Source organism: Chrysemys picta, chromosome 9, assembly GCF_011386835.1.
Source record: "Chrysemys picta bellii isolate R12L10 chromosome 9, ASM1138683v2, whole genome shotgun sequence".
Classification (NCBI taxonomy): domain Eukaryota; kingdom Metazoa; phylum Chordata; order Testudines; family Emydidae; genus Chrysemys; species Chrysemys picta.
The window spans coordinates 89,864,940-89,877,321 of NC_088799.1; the positions used below are offsets into that span (position 1 = coordinate 89,864,940).

Sequence of the window (12,382 nt, forward strand, 5' to 3'; positions counted from 1 at the left end):
TTCACCCACATACCTCCTATAACCAGGCAAGATATCATCTTTAAATTATATGTGACGTCCTTAACAGAATTTCATAATATAGGGTTTTATATAAAAGCTGAGGCCAGAAAAAGCATATTTGGTTTACTCTGAAATAATTCAAGAGTAATAAGTCAAGGAAAAACTGCAGAAAATAATTGGAGCACATACCTCCAAAATATGTACATTTCAAGTACTCAGAACATGTACCAGTAACTTTCCAATATGATTCCATTACTGTGTAGATAATAATTTTTAAAATTTCAAAATACAATAAATGGTTGGGATCAGAATTTCTGTTTACATTATTTTCAGGATTAAAGATCTCCAGTGGTTTCTATGACACAAAGACTGGTGTTTAATATTTCACTGATATTATATTGCTTATTGGCCTGATCCAGTGCCTCACGAACACAATGGGAACTCTTCCATTGGCTTCAACAGGCACTGATCAGGTTTCATGTAACCTTCCTACATCATAATAGCTCATTGTTTCCTCTCCAGACTTCCCTATTTGGGGCAGATCTTTGGTAATTTAACTGTGCTCCCTTTTCAACTGCCGTCATTTTCCATGATTTTCATTAATTTTACAGACTTAAAATTGGCTATGAAATATTCTCATCAATGGTACTATACAGTCTAAGTGTAAGTGATTGATTGGTTACTACTTGACGACAATGCCATGCTCTGTATTGGAGATTCATGATGGAGAACAACCTGTGGACTCCTTTTCCTTGAGTGGCAGAGCCTGGGAGCTTTCCGCATTCAACACTTGCAGCCCAAGGTGTTGGTAGTGGCTGTCTTTGTTGATTTCCAGTGTCTTCTGAGTCTGCAACCTCTGAGGAACCTCTTGGTGGCTGCACAGCTATTTTTTTGGGATTAATCTGGAATTATTTGGGACAAAAATATGTCCATGAATGAAGTTGTAAGTTATAGCTCTGTGGACATCAGTCAAAAAAGGCCTAGATCACACAACACAGCCTTAGAGAAAAGAGATGCTTTTTCCCCTTCCCCGTGGGGTGATCAGATGGGACAAGAAAATGAAATGGTTAAATCTCCAAGGTTCTCCCCTCCCTCCCCCCCCCCCCCACACACACACACTACAGTTAAAGATAGTCTTAGACAATACAAAAAAATATGGCCAATGGCAGCTGTATTTCAGTGCTAAATCTTTCTTGTATAATAGTACTCAATCTACCTAATATGCATAAGCAGATTTTTTTTAGAACATTTGCAATTGAAGAGTAGATTTAGAGACATTAATTTATGCCCTAACTTAATAACTGGAGAAAAATCAGAATGCACATGTTCAGTACTTACAATCCAATAATATCTCATGTTAATCCTTAAACCTCACCAGGGTTTGCAAATCTAGCTATAGCCACATAGATTTAGAGATTTTTTTTCGTACAGGAAAAGACTTCCGAGAACTAATCATGTGGCCTATAAATCCTGTTTACTACAGATAATCAGAAATAGAGCAAGCTTCTCAGCCTACCCATAGTGGCAGATATGTAATATTTCACATTTACATGAAGGAAAATTCCATAATTCTAAAAATATATTTACCATATTGAGATTAGAAACATGCTCTTATGTAATTAGACTTTGAAGATCTAGATTGAATTGAAAGGTCAGACCTAAAAGAGTGGGTAATGAAACAGTATATTTTAGAACTGTTTCTCTATTGTAACATATTGTATTTATTATATCTTATATAACAAGGCAAAACAGAAATTTTACTAATACTTGCTTCTGACTAAGGATAAATATAAATGAATTAATCCTCACTACATCTCCATGCAGGGATGAGTTGTCATCTCAGTTTCCTGGATGGATAGATTGAGGCACAGACAGGTGAAGTTCACACAAGAAGTCTTTGGCAGAGCCAGAAATGGAGTTCAGATCTGCCAGGTCCCATACCTTAATAACAGGACCATCCCTTCTCCTGTATTAATTAATGTGATAGGGGAAATATTTTCCCCAACCATGAGCCATTTTGGATTAAATAAACTCAAAAGACAAAAAAAAAAGTCAAGTACATATAGGACATTTTAGTGAAGGAGGTATGAGAGAAGCTGCTGACAAAGAAATAGAAGGAAAAGTGTAATCTGCAAAGGGTCCCATCAGGTTGGACTGCCAATTGACTGAGTTATATCCATCAAGAAAGTGATATATGTGCCTATATACAATTGCATAATATGTGTTCACATACAGTACTGAGAACAACTTATTTACTATTAAAATGACTTATGAACATGCATTAATTTCATTGCAACACATAGATCATAATTTGTAAATATTTTCACAAAAGACTGCAAAGATCTCGCATAACATAAAACACAGGTACCATTAATTCTCTCTTTTAGCAGCATAATATTATTGGCCTCTTACATAATTGATTTTCTCCCCCAGGATAAAGTAAGCACAATCTATTGCCTATTCCTTCCTTCCCTCTAAAATAATTATGTTTTTCAGGATTGATAGATACTTTGCTCTAATCTTTCAAATCTTCAGATTTACAGTGCCATATATTGTCATTAACTTTGACATCCCCATCTGAATGTGGCTGTACTGCTTTTTATAGGGTACATTTTAAACTCAGACAATGCAGTAAAGCATATTTCCCCTCTCTTCTGTGCCCTCTTATATCAATATTATTGTATGTATTCCACTTCTTGCTGTGTTTTCCATGTACTTCACTATGCCTTTATTTCAGTCAGCTCCAATGTAAGATGGAAAAATGGCATTTTAAAATGTTGTTTCTAACTGTAATACTAATCTTAGTCCTTTTTGTGTTATGCTATGGTGCCCTTTTCATGGATAAGTCAGATCAAGCTTTGAATGTGCTTATTTTGAGTACAACTTTGCACTTGTTTTCCAAGAGACTAGATTCACAATAACTTTCATTAATTTGCTGTTAAAAGCAACAAACATTTTTTACACTTTGATTTCCCCCCAAAGTGTTTATTTTCATTTCGGTATTTTGCACTAAAGTGTTTTACATGTTTGCTTATTCTTCATTTTTTAATTAACTTTCATTCTAGTTCCTCTAACCCATTTAGCACGTTAGCAATAAGATGCTGAGTGACTGAAATCAACTTCAGTGTACTGTGTATGGCCAAGGTACTGTGGCAAGAAACTTCATTTTAGTAGCATTGGCATCCTGGTAATAACCCCTCTAAAGAGGGCATTGAGGTATCAGGCCATGAACCTGAGATTCAGTTATCATTAATTCATATACGTAACTAAAAATGTTAGGAAAATAGGGAGGCACTTGGGGTTCAAGTCGCATGTGATTTTTAGCTATTGTCTAATTAGCAATACATCTTAAGCACTAAAGTTTGGATTTGTTTCTAAACTCTCCAAATGTGGGGATTCTTGAGCAGAGGTCTGATGACCTCCTGAGGTCTCTTCCATCCTAATCTTCTATGATTCTATGTTAGACTCTAATGCTTGTCTACATGGAGAGACCTAGTGCATGGCAGCTAGGATGTGAATCTGCAGCGAACTGGTCTGCCATGCACTAAGTCACCATGTGGACCCTGCTACTGTGCACTAAAAGTTTTCAAGCAAGGTCCACATGGTGACTTAGTGTGCTGCAAGCTAGTGCACTGTAAATTTACACTCTAACTTGCTGTGCTCTAACTAACCATGTAGTCAAGCCCCATCTCTATACTGTTCATAATAGACAGAACCAATGCTCAGAAACATTATAGGATCCATACATTTTTGTTTTTTCTAAGGATACCATCTTGTTTATGATATAGTCTAGTTACGCTGGAAAACTTATGACTATCACTTACCAGGATGTTTTTCAATTATGATTATACTGCCACCTTCTTATTTAAGTGTGTGTATATAAACAAACAGAATTTTCCCTAATCGGAGGAGGCACGAATGTGGCCTTCTAAACCCCAGAAAGCTGTCTGTGGTCTCGGTGGCCAGGTTAATCTGGACTAGTGTTCAAGGCTGAAATCAAGAAATCTCTGCTCCGTGCTTGAAAGTTGCAGATTGTTGGGGAGATGAAAACCTAGTGTGCCTTTTTATCCTTGATCACTGGATGTGAGCAGGGTATGGATCCTGCCCCTGAAAGCCCAAGTGAGATGGTCCCAAAATAAGAGAGTTGCTTTTGTCATCTCCTCAGTCTACACTGATTTTTGCTCCAGGAGGAAAGAATCTAGTTTGTTGAAGTCCCATTACTACTGTTTGCCTGAGTTCTGTTCTTGAGTTCAGCCAAGATAGTAACAATTTTAAAAACTCTTCTGGTGGCTGACTGGCTGTCATGCAGACAGGTAGAACCACTTCTTTCGAACACTAGGGTATCCACCTGTTGACTGAGTTCTCCATCAGTGTTGCTATGAGTCTTATTGGGTGGAACCACCACTGACCCTGTAAGTAAAGGAACAGGTTTGGATGGTTGCATAAAGTGAAAATAAAAATCACAAGAGTCTTCTCCAGGGTATGTGGAACAACCTATATGGGAGCTGTAGAGTGTAGAGTACTCATGAATCAGCAGATAGGGAAACAATTACTATCTAGACAATATCCTTAGTTAATAAATTATTTGTAAAAGAAGCCTACTCTTGAGTTAAAATTAACTTACTCTTTATTATTCTGAAAATAAATGTAGAGTGATTTCATTTCTTATGAGCTTTCTTTTAAACCACATTGTTCAATATCTGTTACTCTGACATGTCTCTTGTATTTTGTCATTTTCTATCTAATAAACAATAAATCTAACCTCCCTAGAGATCATATTTAAAAGAAAAGTCATGACAAGGGTTAGAAACTCATTCTGAAAGTTCCATATATTGTCACTGTGCAGAAGATAGGATCTGAACAATTCAAATTTCTGAATTGTTAAAAAAATGTGAGGCTGAAAATTTGACCCTCAACTTAAAATAAAATGGCTTTAAATACAATCCTCAATTTAGCATTGCAGGAACAAACCTTGTATTATGGAAAATAAAAATATAAACATTTGTCATCTACAATGAGATACAATTTTAATGTCTCCCGCTATGGCACTTGAGGTTCCTTCTTCTCTTGAATAATTTAGAATCCAGTCACTTGGATGAAAACATTTTAAATTGTTCATATACCCCACAGCATTTTTAATTTGGGAGAGGGTCAAGTTGCAGCTCCACTGGAACATCGTGGTAAATATTTTGGATGTATAGGTATTTTAATCCTGTCTGAATCTAACATCATATTCTAGGTTCTGTCCCCTCATTAATTCATTAATGTAATGCATATAAAGTCAGAAACCAGGTAAAAATATTCAGTTTTTTGTATAATAGCTAGTGGCCCAGTAGGCCTGGCAGCCTTCATAAAGCTTATTTGCTAAACTAGAACAAACAAAATAAATGTTATTTTAGAAGGAAAAGAGTGAAGCCAGATTAAATGCAGAGGGTTTGAATTGGTTTGGAGAACAGAAGCATCACATATAGAGGTTCATAGTATAGATAGGCAAAATTTCCTATATCTACACTGTTTGATATAGCTTGGGGCAGTAGGATGTTTTGGAAATCATTCCCAGAAAATATGTAGGCCCCTTGAAATATTTGGAAAGTAAAATACTATTAGCTACATGCTGTGGTGTATCCCTTGCAAGCATAGTTATCTGAAAGTGATATTTGCAACAGTTACATTGCAGCATGGCTGTTGGCTATACCTTTTGAGTATGTGGATATTTGGGGACATATCTAGGAGTATTTTGGACCTGGCCCCTCTCAAGTATTAGTGGATTCTAAGTAAGATAAACTGTTATGATTTTCATTTATTTACAAACTGAACTACAACAGCTGTATAGCTTATGAGGCAGAGATTTTAATGGCCTATTCCAACTCTTGTTGAAGTCAATAGAGAGACTGCCATTGACTTCAGTGTGATGGGTTAGATCAGGGCCTTAAATCAAGTGGTGAAAAGAGGGGTGACTTAGAGTATGTCTACACTGGCAAGTTTCTGCACAAGTTATACCACTTTTATTAAATCACTGGAATAAAACCACTGTTGCGTGTCCACACTGTGCTCCTTGTGATGGTGGAACACATCCACATTAGCAGCTCTTGCAACAGCAAAGAGAGCCGTGCATTGTGGTAGCTATCCCACGGTGCAACTGGCTGCAGGGTGCTTTTGGGAAGGGTTTGCAATGCCTCATGGGACAGGCACAGTGTTACATGATGCAGGTTTCCCAATCCATTGTTCCAATGACATCCTACTACATTGCCAACTGCTTTTCAATTGAAGGGGAGGAGGCGGGCTAGAGTGTGTGACAGGGAGTGTGTGTGTGTATGGGGGCAGGGGGGAAAGACAGTGTGTTTGGGAGGACAGAGAGTGTGTCAGCATGCTGTGTTGTAAATTCAGACAGCGGCAGGAAGCAACCAGCCCTGAGGGAAGGGGAGAGGGAAACCCGGACATCAGCCCCCCCCCCACCCCCCCCGTCCCCTCCCCGAGCTCACTCCCAGCTCTCTGCACGCGCACTCTCACACTCTCCTCTCTCTCTCTCTCTCTCTCACACACACACACACACACACACACACACACACACACACACACACACACAGCCTCTGTGTTCAACGGCACGAGCATTCCACATTAATGGTTTGCTTTGTGTCCCAAAGCACAGCATACAAGGGCTGTCAGAAAAACGGAGATTTGACGGGGGAGGGGCGCATGTTTCCAGGACAGCCGAGTTCAAAACAGCGAGCAGAGCGGCCACTTGAGGGATTATGGGACATTTCCGAAGGCCAGTTGATTGCTTTCTGCACTGTAATGTGTTTACACTGCCAATACAGCGCTGGACCCTCTGCGCTTTAAGGCTTATGAGTCTCGTCAAGGTGAATTTTTTGCAATGCTGCAACTGAGGAGTTTCTGTGCACTAAGTGGCTTGGCAGTGTGTACACCTCCGGAGTTACACCGCAGAAAGCTGCTTTACTGCGCAGTAACTTGCCAGTGTAGACAAGGCCTAAGTTATCAAGGCTACTCGGTAATGGCCCACTCCCGCTACTTTTGAAGCCAATCAAATCACTTGTATTAACTTTAATGATAATTGGATCGGTCTCTTGGTCAGTGACAAACCTGGGATTAGAACTCAGAAGTTCTTGACCCCCAGTCTCATGCTGACTTTACTATGTCATATAGGCAAATGCAGTCTGTTGATGTAAACGGGCAAAGGAATAAATTAATCTCTCTAGAGGTGAAGATTAAAAACATGGAATATGAAAAAATTGAAATTCCAGCTTCTAGATAGATATGATTTTCCCACTGCTTACCAGTTATTGATCAATCTAACTACAGTATAAACATTACAATATACTCAATTAGAAGCATAACACAAAGGCCTTAGTGAATTGAAAATCTTCACACCCTGCTAAAATGTTACAATAGTTTTACTCAATATATAGATACAGTATGCAACATTTTCAAAGTGGCCCTTGCCTCAACTCTGCTTATTTAAACTACATTTGTGGGCAGCAAACTTTAGGTTCTTACATTTTGGCATGATCAAAACCTCACACTAATGCAGATATGGAAACAATGACACATACATCATAGTATGGTTGAATTTGGAGGCTGAAACTTTATTAAAACTTTTAACCAATGGGGAATCACTTACCAGACCACCTTCAGGGCTTTCCAGTGTAGATTTCAACTGGGCAACAATGGCTCCGGGTTCTACAAACCTGAGGGTTGGTATGAAGACAATGCCCCCTCTGTACTATCAGGCCAACCCAGGGACCCTGGCTGGAAACCCAAGTCCCAGCCCATTCCTCTCTTCCACACAGGAGGTAGGAGAGATGAGATATGGGAAGCCACATGGTATGTGACACATGGGGGCATACCCCCTCACCATGTAGTGCTGTGCTTGGGGCCTGTGCCAAGCAGCCCATAGGGTTACTGGGAACTCCCACTGGATTCTTTCTTAAACCATCCATTACACTGAGACCTGCCAATATTATGATGAATGTAATGTATAAACCACAGAAAATCATTTTAGAATAGAAACACATAAGCTGCTTTAACAGTAGTAATATATTGCCAAATACCATTATAATAAAACACACACTGATATTTTCAAGACTGACTTCAACTGTCTCCTATGTGGCTTTTTTCTTGGCTGCTTCTTCACTATATGGCCAATGAAGGCTATAAATTAGACTTTGACTTAATATTGTATTTCTGACACTGCCCTTATTAGAGCCTATTCTTGATTGATATTGGCTATTTGTCCTGCATTTATATAATTGTTGTCCCAGATTTCTGTGTCAGAGTCTTGAGGTGCGGTCACAAGGTTAACAGAAAAAGCTTGCATAGGCTGTCAGAAATTCAAACACATGAATCAGAAGCACATTGCTCTTTGTTGTATTTTATAATACACGATAAATGGGTAACACAGAAGACTATTTACACATCCTAGCATATCCACAGGTTTACAGGGCTAAATTTTCAAAGAATATGTAAAGTAAAGATAAATATAAAAGGAAACATTTTTATAAGAGCAATTTAAGAGACCAGTCCAATTTGAAATGCCTATGTTTTGCATGCAGGTATGTCCCTAACAGATTATACAATTGCATCATGGACATTTAAAAATTATCTCACTTGTATATGTAAAAATGATATCAGATTAAGTGACAAATTAGAGAAAACTTCGCATGACCACTTGTTCCCTTCCCCTTCACCCATATGCATTCTTACTCCAGCAGTATTTGTGCATAAGACAGAATGGGGAACAATGCTGCAATGGATATAATTCAGGGTAGCATCTGGTCCTGTGCGTTTAAAAAATGAGTCTTTTTTCACTTGTATTTGTTTTTTGTAAGAGAGTGGGTTTCATTACGTTTTTGCTATAGTTTAGGTTTGTTATTGATACATGGTATAGCACCACTGGTATCCCCTTGTTGGGGGTAGAGAAGTGCTTTACAAGCCAAGAGCTGTATTCTGGGTAGCTTCTCTACAAGGACTGGCCAGAATATTATTGACGAGTACAATCTGTGCTTCATCTTTGTGCCCTTGCGTGAGGTGGGTGTCTGAAAAGGGGCAGGTAACTATATCTATATCTATACTTGGAGCTCAGGGTGTGATTCCCAGCTCGCATAGACATAGTCACGATTGCTGTCATCAAATTAGCGTGCTAAAAATAGTAGTATGGCCACAGTATATTTGTGCCAAAATACAAGGTGGTTTTGTGATATAGGCAAATATCTGTTAAGAACTAATATGGCAGCAAATCCATTTTTACTGGTGATTTATTGTAAAGCCAGGTGTATTTCAACTATATTCTGTTTAGGTTCTTGTACTGCTCCTATAACAGTGATATCTGAAAACCACTATGGTAATCTAAATTCAGATTTCTAGAATTAAATTATTCAGATTATGCCCAAAACCTCAAAGGTTATGCGTGCACTACAGGCTAGGGGTATGAATTCCCAGCTTATGTAAATGTATTTGGGCTAGCTCTCATCGAGTTAGCATGATAAAAATAGAAGTATAGCCATGGTAGCATGGGTAGCCCCTTCACCCAAGTACATACCCATGAGATTCAGGTGGATTTGCTCTAGGGATAGATAGCCCATGCCTCTGCTCACAGCTGCCTGTGCTACAACAAGTACACTGTTTGTTGAGTGTGGTAGCTCGATGAGATCTAGCATGAGTGTGTCTACACGAGCTGGAAATCACATCCCTACCTGCAAGTATAGACGCAACCAGTGAGCCCATAGCTCTGCCTTTAATCCATGCTAACCAGAACAGAAGGGCAAGTATATTGGAACCTCTCCAAATCCGCTGTAGCTGCCTCTCTGTGAGGTTTAGGGGAACCTGAAGAAGGTATTCTGACAGTGTCAAAGAGAATTCCATCTTGTAAGCTCAGCAGCTGTGTACCCCCACCTCCCCTTCACCACTCTTGGTGGCACCTAGCTCAGGTGCTTACTATGACAACCACGCTTACATTTGGGGATACGATTAGATGAGTGAGTTGAAAATGAATTGAAATACTTAAGACTTCGCAGATGTGGTGTTATTCAGACATTTCGTAGTTTGTTTTGCTATTGAAAGTATGTGCAAGTGTAGTTGTGTACCCATTTAATTATGTACTTGACTTTTATATTTCCTATGTGCAACGCAGACTAATCTTTGCACATTGTAGTGCAAGGTTTCTCTTGCATTCCTATTTTCTCCAGCTTTAGGAGTGGAATGTTTTCAACTCTGTCCTTTACTGTGTGTTTTTCTCTTACAAAAATTAGCCATTTTAATGGAAATGAGAGAGAATGTATTAAATAGACAAATGAACATAGAGACTTTCAAACCTGGAGATTTCAACCTAGGACTCAGGGTAAGTAGCTAACTGCCAGCCCCACTGTTTACATCTTTGAGTGATTCAATGTCCTTTACTGAATCCCAGGCCATTGCTGGGAAAACAAGGTCAGAAAGAAACTTTCTCAGCAGGTTAGATATAAAAAAGGGGGAGATATGTGTTGTTAACCTGGTTACTCTAGCAGTATTTTAGTACTCTCTTAAGGGTAATTATTATTGAATTACTCTGTGTGGGTCTCCAAAAACATTGTCAAAATATAATATGATACTATTGCTTGCTTTAATTGTTTTGAATTTTCACTGGTATTTTTGTTTCAAGAGCATGAAGTGAAAGTTGCATGCAAAATGTTGATCAGGGCCTCATTGTGTAAAGCTTAGGGGCAGACATAGTCCTATCCCAAAGAGCTAAGACGAGTAACATATAAAATTAGTGGAAGAGGGAGATAATCATATATATTTATGTGTATCTGATTTTAATATCCATACAAATATGTTTGCTTCTTTAGTGTTGCAACTGCATAAATGTAGCCTTTCCCTAACTGTCTTTGACATTGGTTCAGATTCAAAACCAGAAGGGTATTAAAACCTCTCAAGAGTTTGCCAGATTATTGGCAATGTCAAATCAGACACCAAATCCTACCCTTGATTTTCCACACATCCAGACCCTGATCCCTAACCTCAACCTAATTCAGATCTAGATTCAAACAGTCATCTCTAAAATAATACGAGGAATATTTTCATTCATCTGAAAATATCTACTATATCCCATAAGAGACAACCTTTAAAACAGAACTCCTACCCAATGTCTCTTCCAATATCATAAAGAATATCATTTTAAGGAAAGGAATGTCCTTCATTATGGTCTCCTGAAATGAATTATGGATATCGGGGCCAGTCTTAGGTTTTTGCAAGCCTCTATAAGAAATAATACCTGGAATACCCAGCTCCCTCCTCACTTATATCCACATACCCCATTCATCTCTGTATACTCACAACATTCCAATACCCACCTCTTGCCTATGAGTATCACCCCCCCCATGCTGTGGCAAATCTCCCCACCACATTTATGAAGCCTAGTGACTCCTTAAATGAAGCATACATTCAAGAGGTAGAGTAAAAGTGTACATTTCAGTGCAGGGATTGGCAGTTACAAAATTCTGTCTGTTGTGGGCCACTGACACAAGAGTCAGATGGGACCAGGAAAGGGATTCAAGCATTGTGCTTTGCCTAGCAGTCACATTTGTACATCAGGTAGAGCAACATATAGAGGTTGTACAGGACTTAGGCTCCTACTGCAGGTAAGCTCCCCCAAAGCATGTAAAAGAACATCCTAATAAATAGATGTGTAAATCCCATTAACTGCTTTTCCTTATCATTTTTCATTAACTTACAGTGCATTTTTGTTTGAGCTTCACCCTCCTGGATTTATGTGCAGTTCCTCTGTGATGTGAACCTGAGGCTGAGAAATTTTAGTTGAGTGCAAGAAAAGTTAGATGGGCCACAGGAAATTGTTTTATTTGCTACAAGGGAAAAAGGTTTTCCGAGTTCATGTTTTATACAGTGAAATAATTACTGAGCAGTGACCATCTTCCTTTGTTTCTTGGAATTATCCGTGTAATATTATTAAATGATTTATATCTTGCAAACAGATTATGTCTTATATTGCATTTTGAGTGAGAGAACATTATCTCTATTTTACAGGTTTTTTGACACTTTTGCATGACCCTGGTCATGCAAAAGTGTCAAAAAAACTGTAAAATAGAGATAATGTTGCATATATTAGACCATTTACGCATATATTAGACCATTTACGTTATATTGCATATATTAGACCATTTACGTTAACTCAAAAAACTTTCCTATTTACTATCAGATGTTTCCATCAGTCATGCTTATAATTTTTCTCAATTTCCTTACATTCTGAGTCTTAAAAATTTCTTGCCTTTACTATTAGAAGGTGATACATGCCAAGCTGTATTTACATATAAAGCCTTGAACTACAGTTGTTAACATTCTTCTCTGTACATAGAGCCCAATTTTATAGAAT

General features: G+C 38.4%; 1 protein-coding gene across 15 annotated transcripts in view; it reads left to right on the plus strand.

Annotated features, from left to right (window-relative positions):
• The window catches only part of TENM1 (teneurin transmembrane protein 1), a 1,376,511-nt gene that overhangs the window by 1,155,806 nt on the left and 208,323 nt on the right, over window positions 1–12,382 (plus strand). The gene's annotated exons all lie outside the window — the stretch shown is intronic.